Genomic DNA, 17,338 nt, shown 5'->3' on the forward strand with positions numbered 1-17,338 from the left:
CAAGGATGAAGTCGGAGCAGTAGACCACAAATGGAAGCAAGTCGTTCCCAAAGAAGAAAGAATGCTTCTGATCCGGAGATTCCACGACGAGCCAGCGGCTACGCACCTAGGATTCTACAAAACTTGGCACAAACTGCAAGCCCACTACTACTGGCCGCAGATGCAGCAGGAGATCAGAGACTACGTGCGGAACTGCACAACTTGCATAGCCTGTAAAGCACCCGGCGTGACGATGATGCCGCAAATGTGGAAGCCCAAGCCGGCGAAGATTCCTTGGGAGATGATATCGATCGATTTCGTGGGTCCACTCACGCGCTCTAAGCGAGGGAATACAGTGTTGCTAGTGATAGTGGATTGGGTGAGCAAGTATGTGATCGTCAAGCCAATGCGCACAGCCGATTCGCAAAAGATGGTGGAGTTTCTAGAGGAAGAAGTATGTTTGAAGTTCTCACGTCCTCGGCTGATACTGTCGGACAACGGGAAGCAGTTCGAGTCCATGGTCTTCAAATCCTGGCTAGCTAAGCATAAGATCGGCCACATAAAAACCGCCTACTATTCGCCACAAGCGAACAACGCCGAACGCGTCAATCGCGTCGTGGTCACTTGCATTCGGACGCTCCTTGACGGCGATCATCGCGAATGGGATGACAAGTTGCCTGCTATCACAGCGGCGATCAACGCAGCGAAACACGAAGCAACGGGTGTGAGTCCGCACGAAGCCAATTTCGGACGTAACTTGCTGCTACACACGGATCTCTACACACAGCAATCGTTGAACATGGCGGAAGATCCAAAGGTCGCCCAGGAGATGAGATTGTCGACGATTCGCCGTATTCAGAAACTCATCATCGAGCGGATCAAAAACAGCTACGAGCGAGCGAAGCAGCGATACAATTTACGCACGAGAGCGGTGGCATTCAAGGTCGGAGATTTAGTTTGGCGTCGGACGTTTACCCTTTCATCGAAGGCGGACCAAATCAACAGCAAGCTAGAGCCGAAGTTTGTTCCGGCAATCGTGAAGGAAGCCCTCGGAACAAATGTGTACCTGTTAGAGGACGTTTTGAGTGGGAAGAAAGGTCGATTCCATGCGAAAGACATCAAAGCCGATTAAGCGGCAGTGTTCAAGCTATGTACGCAGGTAATGCCTGCCAACCAGAAGCAAAGGTTGCTGAAAAACACCAATCACTGGGAACAACGACGACGAAGGAAGTGAAGAAGCAGCAACACATTTCTCTTCACTTTCGCCAGACCGATCGAGGAACTAGCGGATTCCGCTCAACCGAGCGAGGTCCCAAAACCTTTATCAAGCTATGTAAGCAGACAGAGTCTGTGGACCAGGAGCACTGCGCTCAGGAAAATCCGTCGCCAAGCGTGATAAATGGCACAGTCAGGTGTGATGAGCAACAACTTTAATAAACTACCTCTCCACCTCGACAATCAATCGGCAAAGCAACTACCGGAGGAAGACCAACGTCCAAACGCAGAGGAAGACCAAAGCAGTCGCTGAACAATGCGGTTCACCAACATTCCCATCGCGCCAGGGAATGAGCCACAACGAACCGCGCGCCGTTCACGAAGCGAGAGAAATCGTACCCTGTTAAACTGGAAACGGGTTGCAGGGAACTCTGCAGGACGGCAGTTCAGTTCCTGGGTAGGAGGAGTGGAGACCTCGGGTCGAGGACCAAAAATCCGTTCGGCGGGGGTCAAAGCTTACGGCCACTATCCGGCGCAAGGGAGCAACGACTGTGCAGTACTGAGAGTGAAGGAGTGGGGGACAAACGGTCCCGAAACAAGAGTAGATCGCATAACTTGTGGTCCAACCAGGCAAGAAACTACGGTTCATCCATCATTCCCATCGCGCCAGGGAATGAACCGTGCGCCGTTCACGAAGCGAGAGAAATCGTACCCTGTAAACTGGCAACGGGTTGCAGGGACTCTACAGAAGAGCAGATCAGTTCCTGGGTAGGAGGAGTTGAAGCCTCGAGTCGAAGACCAAAAATCTGTTCTGCGGGGGTTGACGCTTACGGCCACTATCCGGCGCAGGGGATCAACGGTTATGCGGAGGAGAGAGAAGAAGGAGATGTCGTCCGGGAACAGGACATGTTCCAACCGGGAGAAATAACAGCGAGCATGAGAGAAGAAGCACCGAAGACATAATCATGAGCACAGCCGGTGGTTATGCCGTTAGCCGATCGAGAGAAATCGAGCCGTTCCACCGAATATTCGTTGACACACCGCACAGAGCTAAAAGTGGCAAAAGTATATCCATGAAAACCGTACGCGTGGCCAAGAGTTAAAGCACTGGGGGTTGTCATGAATGGTAACGCGACCCAGGGCGCGGTAAAACCCTATTTCCCGGCCTCGTGACAACTTAGTCGAGTAAATGCGTCTTTTCTCAGTATTCCATACAAAACCAAAACAAACCAATTTTGTCCTTGTAAATAGTCTGTAAATATAGCTTCTTAGTGATTTGTGTGCGATTTCGTCTATTTTAGTCAATACAATAGGCTTAAATCCGATTTGAATGTTTTGCCGTAGTTTGGCTCTGATTTGTGGAAGCTAGCAAGGACTTTGGTCAGAGACGATTTGAGAGGTCGAAGATTCTGCCAGAAGTAGCTGGCGTGATTATGAGATTAGTTGTACAGTAAAGCTGTCATTCGATGTTGAGAAGAAGATTTGGCAAGCAGTCTAGGCTTGCGCATATAGTTGAGTTAGGTTAAGGAACCGATTGTAACTTGAGGTCTGCTCAAGAGTTTAGTTGACCGATTTGTCTCTGACCATCATCCTAGGAGGATGATTGAAGTATTTTTGAATTTTTCATAAATCGTTTGATCATCGATTTATGAAAAATTCTTCCGCTACGGTAGAGTTGTGTTACGTTTGCCTTTGTTTAGTGAGTATTAGATCTCAAGCAATACTTGTAAAAGTCCGAAACCACGAAAAGTATTCCGTCATCACCACGCACGTCTCCAGCGAACCACATTAGCAGAAATAAATCAGGCGAAATGCACTTTTGGTTCAGTGCACCATGTTCGAAAACCAAATGTTGGTTGAATACGTTCCGTGTATGCCAAAAAGGAACAGACCTATATGAGACTGACAGTTGTCAATTTGACGTTTTCCTGAAGACACGCATACCACCACAGAAAGAGAAAGAGTAACGGAAAATCCAAACGTTATCGTCACTCGTCTACAACCATTTGCCGGTGTCGGAAGGCAAAAGGAAACGTGATCGCGTATACCGTTTAGTGAAATTTCCCAACTTGCCACAAAAGGCGAAGAAAAGTGTGCCGGATCACTTTCAAGTGTCCGGGCTTCGAAAGATTTGCATCGTCTGCGGGTGGAAACCACGGAAAAAGGTAAGACACCGAAGATTTCGTGTCGGAAAGCAGCTTAGGAAAACCTAACCTGAAATATCCTACAGGCAGCACACACGTGCATTCCACGGATCACGGAAGTACGACGAGAGTGAGACTTTCCATTCGCCCGGAGGAACGAACCGCGCTGACCGGTGGCGAGAGGAACAAATACGCCGCGATAAAATAAGGTAACCCGTAATGAACAACCATACGGTGATGATGTTTTGCTAATCATGATTTGTTCTAACAGTCGTGTACGGCATCACACCTTGGCGCCACCACTCAAAGAGCACACATCCGGAGCAAGCACGAACCCCGCAGGGTAGGTCGCAAATGACCCAAATAGATCGTTCCGCTAATGATCATGCTTCCGTTTCCTAGGGTTCTTTTAAAGACTCGGTTTTTTCATCGGCCAACACAAAGGCGTGGCCCAGCAACCACATTGGTCAACACGGAAATCCGGATCAGGTGTTATTCGGTTCCACAGCAGGAACGAAGCAGTTGCGGCGTAGCGAGCGGCGAAAGGTGTGTGGAAGACTCGACGGAAGGAGGTGCCTCGGAGGGACCCCATCCAGCTACCCGGTCGCACTGGACGGCCAGAGGGGTCTCCAGCAGAGGCATTGACGTGGCGGGTCGGAAGCAGATCGGGAGTGACGTGCGTGGGATGGTAATGCGACAGACGAGTTGCCGCGGCGGTAACAGGACCGCCAAGAAGCTGGTGCAGGGGGACGCCCCGAAGACCGTGAGTAACACAGTATGTGCTTTGTGAGATAGGAAGATAGAGAAAGAAGAAGGCAGAGAGAAAGGAGGAGAAGAGGGATGAATAGGAGGTAGGAAGTAACAGAGGAAAATGGGTGCATTACCCTAAATACATGTATTAAATTGAGATTTGTGGTTATTTGATTTGTGTTGGTGCTTTGGCCCTCCAGTCTAATTGCTTCTTTTGTCCGCTTTGGTAGTTCTGCTCTACCCGCTACCGGAAGCTCGCAATATATTTCAAACAAATATCTGTTGGTTCCCGGTGCAAGAACAACTGATCTGGTCATAATGGAGTAGCAACTACTGGCGGTCAATTAAACTAATCCTAAGTATGACCACAGCGACAATTTATTTATTTATTTAGTTCACATCTAAACAGATAACACTGAATCAATAATTTGACGCCACTATACTAGACCTGTGCGTCGATTGAAAATTTATCGGAGGCAGCGTGATAGATCATTTTTAGCTAGCGGTGGCGGCGTGAGTCAGCGTGAGCTTATTTCAAGAAATAGAAATTTTCCAAAGTTCCTCCGTGAATTCCACCAGGAAGTCTTTTGAACGTTGCTCCAGGAATATTTCCGAAAGCTCCTCAAGGAATTCCTCCGAAAGTTACTCCAAGAATCCTACAGAAGTCCATCCAGCAAATCTTCTGGAAGTTCCTCCAGAAATTCCTCCGGAAGTTCCTCCAGGATTTTTTCAGAAGTTTCTCCAGGAATTCCTCCGGAAGATCCTCCAAGAATCCCTCCGGAAATTTCTCCAGGAATAACTCCGGAAGCTCCTCCAGAAATTCCTCCAAAATGTTATTACTCGGGAAGTTCCTCCAGGAATTACTCGGGAAGTCCTTCCAGGAATTCCTCGGGAAGTTCCTTCAGGAATTCATCGGGAAGCTCCTCCAGGAATTCATCGGGAAGTTCCTCCAGGAATTCCTCGGGAAGTTCCTCCAGGAATTCCTCGGGAAGTTCCTCCAGGAATTCCTCGGGAAGTTCCTCCAGGAATTCCTCGGGAAGTTCCTCCAGGAATTCCTCGGGAAGTTCCTCCAGGAATTCCTCGGGAAGTTCCTCCAGAAATTCCTCGGGAAGTTCCTCTAGGAATTCCTCGGGAAGTTCCTCCAGAAATTCTACCGGAAGTTCCTCCAGGAATTCCTCGGAATGTTCCTCCAGGAATTCCTCGGGATGATCCTCCAGAAATTCTTCGGGAAGTTCGTCCAGAAATTACTTGGGAAGTTCCTCCAGGAATTCCTCGAGAAGTTCCTCCAGGGATTCCTCGGGATGTTCCTCCAGGAATTCCTCCGGAAGTTCCTCCAAAAATTCTACCGGAAGTTCCTCCAGGAATTCCTCGGGAAGCTCCTCCAGGAATTCCTCGGGAAGTTCCTCCAGAAATTCCTCGGGAAGTTCCTCTAGGAACTCCTCGGGAAGTTCCTCCAGGAATTTATCAGGAAATTTTCGGGAAGTTCATCCCGGAATTTCTTGGAAAGTTCATCCAGGAATTTCTCGAGAAGTTCCTCCAGGAATTCCTCCGGAAGTACCTTCAGCAATTTCTCCGAAAGTTCATCCAGGAATTCCTGCGAAAGTTCATTCAGGAATTCCTCCGGAAGTTCCTCCAGGAATTCATCCGGAAGTTACTCCAAGATTTTCTTCGGAAGTTTTTTAAGGAATTCTTCCAGAATGTCTACCAGGAATTATTCTGGAAGCTATTTCAGGATTTCATCTGGAGGTTCCTAAACAAATTCCTATTGAAGTTCCTTAAGGAATTCTTCTGGAAGTTCTTCCAGCAGTTCCATAGGAAGTTCCTCCAAGAATTCCTCCAGAATTCCTCCGGAGGATCCTCCAGAAATTTTTCTAGAAGTTTCTATAGGAGTTCCTCCGGAAGTTCCTCCAGGAATTCATTTGGAAGTTTCTCCAGGAGTTATTTCGAAAGTTCCGCCAGGAATTCATCCGAAAGATTCTCCAGGAGTTTCTCCGGAGATTCCTGCGAAAGTTCATCCAGGGGTTTCTCTGGAAGAACCTCCAGGAGTTCTTCGTGAAATTTCTCCAGGAGTTTCTCCGGAAGTTACTGAAGGAGTTTCTCCGGAAGTTCTTCCAAGAATTCTTCCATAAGTCCCTACTGGAACTCATTCGGATTTTTCTCCGGAAGTTTCTCCAGGAGTTCGTCCGGAATTTCCTCCAAGAATTCCAGGGAAATCTTTTTTTAAAGTGCCTCCAGGAATTCTTCCTGTAATTCTCCACTTTCATAAATGACATCGCAAACTATACAGAAATTATCAGATCAATCTGTTAAGAAGTTTCTTCTGAATTCATTCCGAAATTAACATGGAATTGCACTACATCCACCTCCCGGAAATTCTTCCAGAAAATTGTCCTGGAATTCTTGAAGAACTTCTTATGAAAATTAAATTGCGCAATCAAGTTCTAGAAAATCTTACACCCATTCCTCTGGGAATTCTTCCATAAATTCCTACCCCTAAATTCCTCCAAGGATTCACCCGAAAAGCAGTGCACAAATAAATTATCCTGGAAATTAAATCTCCGGAAATTCGTGTAGGAATTTTTCCGAATTTTTTTCCAGGTGTGAACCTGTGAACCGCTCTGAAAAATTCACGTGATGTTCGATCAAAATCTGGCAAATGTTTGGCTAATCTTGAAAAACAACACTTTTATATTTTTAGTTTTGTATTTTAAAAATACTTAGAGGCGTCAAAAATTATATATCAAATCAAATAAAGAATATTGGTAGGGTTCGGGTCACCGTAAAGTTTTTTTTTATCATACTTAAGATATGAAATAAAGAATCGATTGAGCATAGTATGGGAAAGGTCAATTCCCACGAAAACTTATAAAGAATTTCTCCAAGAATTCGCCTAGAAAACCTTACAGGGTATTTCCGTGAAATTCCCTTGAAAACTCCTCCGAAATATTATAAGTAAAATACCGTCAACTGGGGGGAAGATGATCATTGAGGTGAAGATGATCATTTGATGTGTCAGCCAAAAGTGCCAAAATTGTTTATGAAACGGTAGTCAACAATATTCTCCGTTCAAGTAATGTTACCGCTAGGTAGAAATCTGAGTTTTTCGATTATAATCATGAAAATGTATTTTGTGGAAGAAAGAGAGAGATAGTCATAAATGACGCTATTTTCGTTTCAAATATTGACTTCGTAGACTTCTTTACGTAGTAAATTCAACATTCATACAAATAACCTAGTGTATTTTGACTACTAGGTCATAATGATTTTAGTAGAGCTGTCTTGATCAACTTCACCCCAAACCAGATTACTCAAAAAATGTGTGATAATTTAATTTATTTTAATAAATGCGAATGCATTTCAGAAAACTAAAGTTGTTGATTATTGCATCGTATAGCAGTACATGTTTTGAAAATATTTGTTTCGATTTAAAATGTAAACACACATTGTTATTGCATGTTTTGTCTTAAAAATGATCATCTTCCCCCCAGTTGACGGTACTCCGAAAATACTCCTGTTCTTCTTTCAGAGAATTTCTGCAAGAATATCAACAAAAAATCCTTCAAGAACTCTTCCAGAAATATCCCTATATGTTCTCCTGGAGATTTCTCTAGAAAATTCCTAAAGGAACTGCTTCGAGAAATTCCTCTTTCATGAATTTTGGAGGGAATATCCGAAGTGCCCATGATCGCATATTTATAACCTTTGCATTTTGGTTGATTGTGTAAATCTCTTGTCAATCCTCCCCACAAACTCAATCTTTTCCAGCTTACCACAGATAAGTAAGATAGTAAAGCCTTTTTTACTGTTTAGGGTAAAGATTAGAGTGGCTCAAATTAGTATGCGAAAATTTTTTTTTCCATTTTTTGATGCTCTGGACAAAATGTCAGCCAAATCGGTCAAAGTTTGGACGGTGCTAAGCTCGTTGGAAATTTATATGCAAAAATGTATGCAGAAACATCCAAAAACAGTGAATTGCAGTTGTACAGCACAACTTACAATGAAGAACTATGATACTCATTCAGATCATGAAGAATTAAATACAGAATGTTATGCAGAAAACCGCGAGAAGATTAGAGTTTGCCCGACTAAGTTATTAGCATTTCTCTGAAGTGGGGTTTGAGAAAATTTCGTTTCTTTTACCTTTGAAAAGAAATAAATTCACCCCTACAACAGTCCAGTAAAATGCTAATATCTTTGCCTAATAAACTCTAATCTTCTCGTGGTTTTCAGCATAACATTCTGTATTTAATTCTACACAAACTGAATGAGTATCATTGTTCTTGATCGTAAATTGTGCCGTCCAACTGTAAATCACTGTTTTTGTATGTTTCTGCATACACTTTTCCATATAAATTTCCAACAAGTTTAGCACCGCCCAAACTTTGACCGATTTGGCTGAAATTTTGTCCAGAGCATCAGGGCATCAAATAGAACCGAATAAAAGAGCGGCCCATCAGAAAATTTGAAAAAAGTGTTTTTTGAGCCACCCTAGTAAAGATGCAGTAAATTAAGCTTTATGAACGATTCATAGGCTTTCTACAGAATGCACAAACATGCGAGTGTTACAAAATATGCGATAATGGGCAGCGAAGGAGTTCATAAAAGGTTTTGATGATCAATGCATGAAGCATTTCTTGACGAAATTCGCAAAGGAATTCCTGGTTTGAAACTCAGAAGGATTTTTTTTTATAAAAGCTCTTGAACAATTTCGTGTGGATTCTCGATGGACTTACAGGAGAAATTTTTATAGCAATTCCTAAAAGAGTTTTTGTACAAATTCTAGAAGTAGATAAGTAGTGGATAAAAATATGTATTTCCGACAGGAGCTAGATAAAACTAGACTTAACAGTAAAAATGCCATCGGCGTGGTTAAAAATATTCGGCGGCGTGGTCAATTTTGACGACGACGCACATAGGGGTATTTTCGCAATCTAGCCGGAATAAATTATTTTATCTCTCAAACTGCTATATTTCACCTTATTTTATGATACTGTAATGATAATTTAGCTTAAATATCAGTTTTCCTAATTTTCACTTTTTGACCCATGTGCTTTACCCTTTAAAACCCTGAAAAACATTGATAATTTCAATTAATTCGTTCTCGTCATCGCCTCTACCGAAATCAGTTCAACTCTATGTGTTTGCAAGGAGAAACATAGAGCTAAAAAGATGGCGTCATGGAAATTGCTCTATGACTCTTCCTCTTTTCATAGGGATGTTGAATGTATGATATAGGTCATAAATGCCTTAAATACAGTACCAAACTAAAAACATCCGTTTTCAAAATGGCGCAAATTTGCGCAAGATTTTTCTTCGGGATCCTAAAATATAGACATAAATGCGTCCTCTCTATACTGAAGTATTACCGAATGTGATCGAATAAGTGTTTTATGTTTATTGAAAATATGAGGAACATTAACTAGTTTTAGCTCGAAAATGGACTTCGAATTACTCTTTTGTATTTCTGTTCAGAATTATTTATTCTTGTCAAAAACACGTTTACATGATACCATTGTGTCTACTTTTTCATGGTATGTACTGATCTGTGGATTACTGTGACAAATATTTGACCACAATAAAACATACCGAACGTAATCAAATTCAACAGAGAAAACCGGTAATTTCCTCAATGAAAAACCTCTAACTTTCTAGAAATGTAGTAGTAAAACTTTAAATCTAAATAGAAAACCTAGTACTAGGAGTGGCTCGTCTACTATTCAGAGAAGTTTGAGACATATTCAGACTGCTCTAGGACAATTTTGAAAATTTAACTTTATTCCGGCTAGAATGGCGAAATACCCTTATGTGCGACGGTGGCGTGAGAAAATCGTCGGGTCGGACACTTGGCGTCTCATGTCGAGATGTTGATGGTTGGTCGGTTGTCGAAACTTGTTGTTCGAAGTGCTCAACCACAAACCAACGTTTCAGTTGATCAGTTGGGTCGAAAGGTAACTGACCTGTCACGTTATTCAATGGCATCCTTGGATTATTCGATTTCATCGATTTAGATTTGTCCATCACGAGAGACATCCGACATCTCGAATGTCCGCACCTACCGTAGTGCGAGTACTGAATCCGACCATTACTTCGATGCAGTATGCCTGCGCTCAAAACTCTCGACGGTGTACAACACGCATCGAAATCGAATGCCGCGACTTAACATTGGGCGGCTACAAGAAGAAGATCGAAACCGTGAAGAAACGGAGCAACTGTACCGCGCTAGTAACAGACGGAAGTTTTATGAGAAGTTGAACCATTCACATAAGAGAAAAATAATATGCGGTAAGATGCGCGGCTGAAAAGCAAGACCATGCTGAGGGTGGCTGGATTCGATTCCCAGTGCCAGTCTAGACAATTTTCGGATTGGAAATTGTCTCAACTTCCCTGGGCATGAAAGTATCATCGTGTTAGCTAGCTTCATGATATACGAATGCAGAAGTGGTAACTTGGCTTAGAAACCTCGCAGTTAATAACTGTGCAAGTGCTTAATGAACACTAAGCTACGAGGCGGCAGTGTCCCAGTGGGGGATGTAATGCCAATGAAGAAGAAGAAGATTAGCAAAAGTTGTACAACAAGGTGGTTCCCCAACAAACGATTCAGGCTGAATAAGCTACTTTTTTAGCTGAAAAGGCCTATTTTAAATTAAATAAGCTTTTCGTCAGCTTTCAACTTTGTTGGGTCTAGTATTTTTTAGAACATTGCATAATAAATGCTGCATAATTGTAAAGAAGATATTTGTCATATGACCTTGGCTGAACATATGTATTTCCGACATATTTTTATGCCATCGCGTTTCAACGATGTATTTAGGTTTTTCGAGTTTGATGAGAGAGCTTCTATATTTGCTAACCAGTTAAGGCTGCGAATGTGAAGTCGCACGGAAAACAACAGATGCTGTAGAATATAAATGTAGATTTTTTTAAAGTAATTGACTGTTTTGTAAGTTTCTGTGACTATTTTGTACATATGTGTGAATGAACTTCATTAAGACTATAAGTCAGATGGAGGTAACAATAAAATTAATGAATAAAAAATAAATAAATAAATAAGGAAATGAAAAATTAAGTATATGTATGTACTAGTCTACGTGGGTTGACGAAGTCAATAAAATCAAAAGTGTTTTAGATTTATACAAGCGAACTTCGAAATGCGTAAAATGATATTACGTGAGAATTATTAGATATTTCGGACTCAGCACTTCAAATAAGATTCCAGAAATATCATAAAACACTAAATTAGCATTAGCATTAGCATTGAGCAATTCGCACAAATTCGTAGGTGGTACAAGCCAAGACTATTGTATGAGAGTAACATAATTTTCATCCGTTACCACAGATATTGATTTAGGACTAATTACTATCACTATCACTTAGATGGAAGCATTGCACTTTCCAATAGTCAAGATCTGTCCTGGCCACGTCCTTGCGAATGCTGAGGAAGGGGTAGGATGGTTAGTTGGACACCTACTTAAGAAAGATGCAGAGAACTCTACGACCCCTCATAGGTGCCACAGGAGGTTTTGGGATTGTGTGGAAGGTTATAACATTAGCAATCGTTTTGGTAGAACGTGAAACACAGAAATAACTAAGATAGAAATACAAAGTAGGAAAGGGACGAGCCTGGAATTGAACCCACGACCTCCTGCTTATAAGGCAGAAGCGGTAGCCACTAGACCACCGAGCTCGTCTAGAAATATCATAAAACACTAAATCTGCAAAAAAATATGATGACGTGGTTTCTGGATGGCCTCTAAGGACCAATACTTCCCGAATTTTGAGATTGCGAGACATCTATTTTTTGCTGTGTAAAAATAAATGCACACCTATTGAAGTTTTGACCACTTTTGCTTTACACTAGTGTTTACGTCATTATAGTCGTTCTACTCAGCTATTTGTGTATAATATTAACTAGGGATCCTACATTCAGAGATATGCGAAAGCGGCCATCTTGAGCCAATCGAGCATTGAGAACTGTCAAAGTCTGAGCCAAATGAACATCGTTATTGTTGCAGATCGAAAGGTATTGCGATTTTGGTGAAATAGATTTTATGAAAAGTTTTATCGAATAAACAATTTGTTTTGATTTCGTAAGTAAAAGTAATCTAGTTGATGCCTTATATCGTGTTCATTCGTATTGCTCTTTAATTTTAGCGTAAATGCACTGCTAGAGGATAGACAAAATAATCAAAAAGTGTCGAATGTAAAGTCATGTGCAAGCCTAAACATTTTTCACTGCGGCAAGTGCTGGCAGCGTTTGTTTACGAAAATAACAGCGTTGCTAAATCGTCTGGAAAAGTATTCGCACATCTCTTAATATAGGATCCCTAATATTAACAGTTTAAATTACGTTTTCCGCAGAAGATTTTAATATTCATTTATATTTAAGCATATCGCCTCGACCCGCCTTCCGTTTACTCAAAGCAAACCCAGCGTAGGTATATGCATGTGGCGCTAGAAAGGTGGAGATTTCTTTATGGTTTCAGCCAATGAACTGAACGGCATAATAAAAACAAGGCTGACTCCATGAAAATTGACCTCCTTAACCGCACGAACAGAGAAGATGCTGCCGATGGCCATAGAAAGAGGAGACTCCGGTGCCAGACTAGATGACTGCGATATGATAACGGCTGGAAAGCTCACTCGTGCCGCCAACGCTGCCGTCATCGTCGTGTTTATCCAATAATACTGTTCTTCAAGTTCTATTTACTTCTGATTCCAACCGAAGGGTTCGGTTTGAAGATTCGTGCGCCCGTGGGTTGTTGGACGGAACAGTGATTTGTTCTTCCCACATCATAAATCACACCACTAACCATCATCGGAGCGCAGACGCCGACCGTTGAGGTTCTGGAGAAAGAATGCAACTCTAGAACACGAGGCCAAATATGTTAGAACAGACCGCAACAGCGTCAGCAGCAATTGCGATACGAAAAGCACCAGCGGAACGACGAAAGAATGCAATGGAAAATTAAATATCGATTTCATCCGCACACATCGGAATGATTGGAATCGACCGCAAGTGCACTGAAGACATCGCTCGCCATTACACATAAATCGTTATGCGCCGGCAGATTACAATTGCCAAGATTGAGCCGAGCGGATCACAGATACTGCTGATTGGATCGTTCTTGACAGAAATTGAAACATAATGATCGCTGCTGTTGCCAGAACGAGTAAATATTATGCGGTAAATGATGCGGCGACTGAAAAGGTCAAAGATCTGCTAACGAAAGGGTAACGGACGAATATGTTCTACATTAATAGGCCTTTCTATTCGGAGTTTTGTCAATTTGTTAGTCAGTAACTTATCTTTATTCGTAAGTATTGTATTGCTATATTATAAACTCTCTGACTAATGGCACACATTGGGAATTTCAATTTTTGCTCGTACTTTACTTGGTCGGAAGCGACAATGCACGTCTACGTTTTGAAGTGAAGTATCATCAACGAATTACAACTATTCTTAATAAATGAAACATATTAACTTTGAATTGCTTTTAAGTCATTAAAATTGTGATTTTTTACCTTTAAATAAGGCCGTTACAAATCTATCTTTTCTTCTTCTTCTTTCCATATCTCTGGTACTTATTCAAAAGGACGTATGTGATTTTGTAAACAAAGATTCAGTTGATAGTCGTTGCTCATTCTGACAAGACGTGTTGCTACTTTGCTCCTGTGCTTCGTAACGTAAAAATATGAGTGTTCGGGAAAATACTCTTGTGGCGGATTTCAACGTTCTTCCAGTAGAGTAGAGTGGGGCAAGAATACGCACTTAGTTTTCAATCGATCATGTAGCCCTTATGAAGCAAGATTCTCCATATCATATCAATGTCGACGATTCGTATACTCTTCCTATCCAGCATTTTACGAGCGCTAATGGCTGCCACAATCCAACTCAGTTTTTGGTAGGGTGGACACAGTTTGAAGTTTGGCTTGTGTCGTATGACACAAAAACGATAAGTTTTCATCATCATAATGATGAATTCATGATGATGATGATCGCTGCGGTGTCATACGACACAAGCCAAACGTCAAATCGAATGCATCCTACCAAAAAGTGAGTTGAATTGTTAAATTGGCCATTACCGCATGTAAAATGCTGGATATGTTACCCAGTGGCAAACATATTGAAATTATTGTAATTCGCTTTAGTAGATCCTTTATTACAAGACATGTTCAAAACGCACACTTACCCCACCGGTGGGGTAAGAGTGCGCATCGGGTGGGGTAAGAGTACGCATTTTTCTGATCATGTATTTTAAGTATATAAGTTAAGATCGAACCCTTCCTAATCTCCAGAGAAGTACCCATTTCCGATCGCTTATTCATCACATCATCGTCGATAACGCCAACAACAACAACATCGACGACGATCACACCACACCAGTTTGCAGTACGTTCAACCCCAGGTCCCCAGATTGCGAGTATCAGCAGTTATCCACCCGGCAACACCACAAAGTAGAACGGATGCGACCGTGGCCATTCCTACATCAGCAGTCTACGGCCAGTGCATTGCAACACGACGACCGCATTCCATAATTTCCTTAATCAGCAGTTATTAGCTAGGGCTAGGTTTCATTTCAATTTGGAATTAATAAATCGATCAGTTCATTTTCAACCGTTTAACTAGTAAGATCTTTTTTTAAAACTTAGTCAGGGTGACAAGAACCCAAACTGGCGCAGTCGGTAGTTCTGGTGTAAAGTGTAGTCAAAAAGTGATAGTGTTCAAACCGAAGACGGCGGCTTACCGTGGTGAAGTGCGAACCCACTGGACAACAGTTTACCTCTCCAGACAAAAGCGAATCTTCCATCCGAGGGAACATCGGACACGAAGGAACATTGGATAAAAGTTCGAGGACACATCGGACATCATTTGGAATTATCAACAAATCATCCATTCGAGGGAACATCGGACATCATTTGGAATTCCCAACAAATCATCCGTTCGAGGGAACATCGGACATCATTTGGAATTCTCAACAAATCATCCGTTCGAGGGTACATCGAACAACGGTGAGTAATTTTAAGTTTGCTTATAATCTTAACAGTGAAAAGTAAAATTGTGATTATTTTTGCATCAAAATATTGAAAATATCGAATAGTGATTGAATAATAATAGTAATTTTAGTGAATAATTCTATTACCGTTATACAACATTGTGTTAATTGTGTTTTAAGTGTTCTGAAAATCTTCCAAAATCATAATGGCTCAAAGATATGACGATAATCGCGATTTGGTTCATGGTCAAATCAGCGAACTCGAAAACCAGGTACGAGAGCTAGTTGCTGCAATGCAACATCGTGACCAACGCATCATTGATTTAGAAGCGCACGCGGCACACCAACAAATCGCTGCGCATGAAGAAAATGTAGCTGCGGCTCATATTGCAATCGCAAACCCAGTGGATAGTGCTTTGAAAGCACTCCAAACTCCGCAAATTTTGAGGATCTTGCCAGCATTTGATGGCAATCCTATAAAGTTACACTCCTTCATTAGATCTATTGACGATCTAATGCCGGAAATCGACAGAGTTAGAGGTACTCCGGCACATACTGTGTGGCTCCTCGCTATTCGGTCGAAAATTATAGGAGAAGCGGATAACGTTCTCGAATTTTACGGAACAGGAACAGATTGGATTGACATAAAATCCAATCTTATAACCCATTACAGTGATAAGAGAGACGAGGTTACTTTAACAAAGATCTCTTCAAACTTACACAAAAGAACAGTGATATCGAAGATTTCTATAAGGAGATTCAATTTTCATTGTCATTAATGGTGAATCAACTAAACCTTAACGAACCGAATATAGATGTGAGATCAGCTAAAACCAATTTTATCAGGACATGGGTCTAAAGGTTTTCTTGGCCGGCCTCAATGAGCCTATCGGGCAAGTTATAAGGGCTCAATGCCCTACTTCATTGAAAGATGCTCTTAGAAGATGTCTGGAAGAAAGGAACTTCCATTACAATAAACCGAAACCTACTCCACCTCCTATTCCACAAAGAAATAGATTCCAACCTCGAAATTATCAAATCAATCGTTTCCAACCCCCCCCACCTCCAAATAATCCTTTTATTACCAGTCAATTTAATCCTTTCCAAGCGAAACCAAATAGTATTAGACCTTCCTTCACTTATCCCAGTTACCTACACCAAACACATACAAACCCAGGATTTCCTAATCGTCCACCGCTTCCCGCTCCATCCAATCCATTTATGAGAGCTCAAAGACACTTCCAAAACAATGGTTTCCAAAGAGTTCCATCTCAATATAGCATTCCAAATAAACCTCAGTTTTTTACACAAACCAATTCAAATCCCAATCAACTACCAACTCCAATGGAAATCGATAGATCCCTTAAGAGCCAAAGGTTAAATTACATGAACAGGCCTAATTTCCATGAGATGAATTGGAATGGACAATTCAATTATTACAACGACTATCCTGAAACATTTTACGATCCTTATTACGATCAAAATTATTACGTAGATGATCAAATAGACGGCGAAAGTTCTCATGCTGTTAATGCTCCTGACACACCGGAATCCGAGGTTGATAACCTAAATTTTCAAGTGGATTCCGACGAGAACAAAAACACGTAAGTATAAATAACTTTTTACCATACATAAAAATAGATACAAAATTAGGCGAATTTAAGTTCTTAGTTGACACTGGTGCCAACAAAACTACATAAACCCTGGAAAGATTCCACCTAAAGACTTAAAAATGTATTCCTACGAAGGTTAATAATATCAACGGGAAACATACAATCAATAAATCTATTGATTTGAACGTCTTTCAAACTGAAACCCTCTAACATTCTATGCCTTGAAGTTTCATTCATTTTCGATGGATTAATAGGCTATGAATCTCTCAGAGACCTTAAAGCCGAAATTTTGACATCATCAAACACTTTAAAATTTCCCACGTTTTCTATACAAATGCTCCTAAATTATCCAGATTCATTTAACTGGAATCTGAAGGCATTTCAAGAAATAACCTTACCCTTAAAGACATATGTTTCAAATGGAGATTTCTACGTCGAACACCCACTTCCTTTAACAGAAGAAGTGATGGTTCTTCCTGGTCTCTATACTTCCAAAAATAATCTGGCAACAGTACTTGTAAAAAATTGTTGTGAAGTACCTGTTAAAATTAGTTCTAATCGACTTATTTTTTCAGAGCTGAATAATTTTGAAATCGGAAAAGATTCGACAAAATATGAACCAGGTTATGTTTTCGAAAACACT

General features: G+C 41.4%; 1 long non-coding RNA gene across 1 annotated transcript; it reads left to right on the forward strand.

The window, feature by feature from the left end:
* The first annotated feature begins 3,162 nt into the window (after positions 1–3,162).
* LOC134206779 (uncharacterized) lies at positions 3,163–4,245 on the forward strand. The gene is made up of 4 exons (XR_009978314.1): positions 3,163–3,359; positions 3,425–3,547; positions 3,610–3,681; positions 3,741–4,245. It is a non-coding gene; the product is annotated as an uncharacterized LOC134206779 (long non-coding RNA).
* The last annotated feature ends 13,093 nt before the right edge of the window (positions 4,246–17,338 follow it).

The sequence above is a fragment of the Armigeres subalbatus genome, chromosome 1 (genome assembly GCF_024139115.2).
Source record: "Armigeres subalbatus isolate Guangzhou_Male chromosome 1, GZ_Asu_2, whole genome shotgun sequence".
Classification (NCBI taxonomy): Eukaryota; Metazoa; Arthropoda; class Insecta; order Diptera; family Culicidae; genus Armigeres; species Armigeres subalbatus.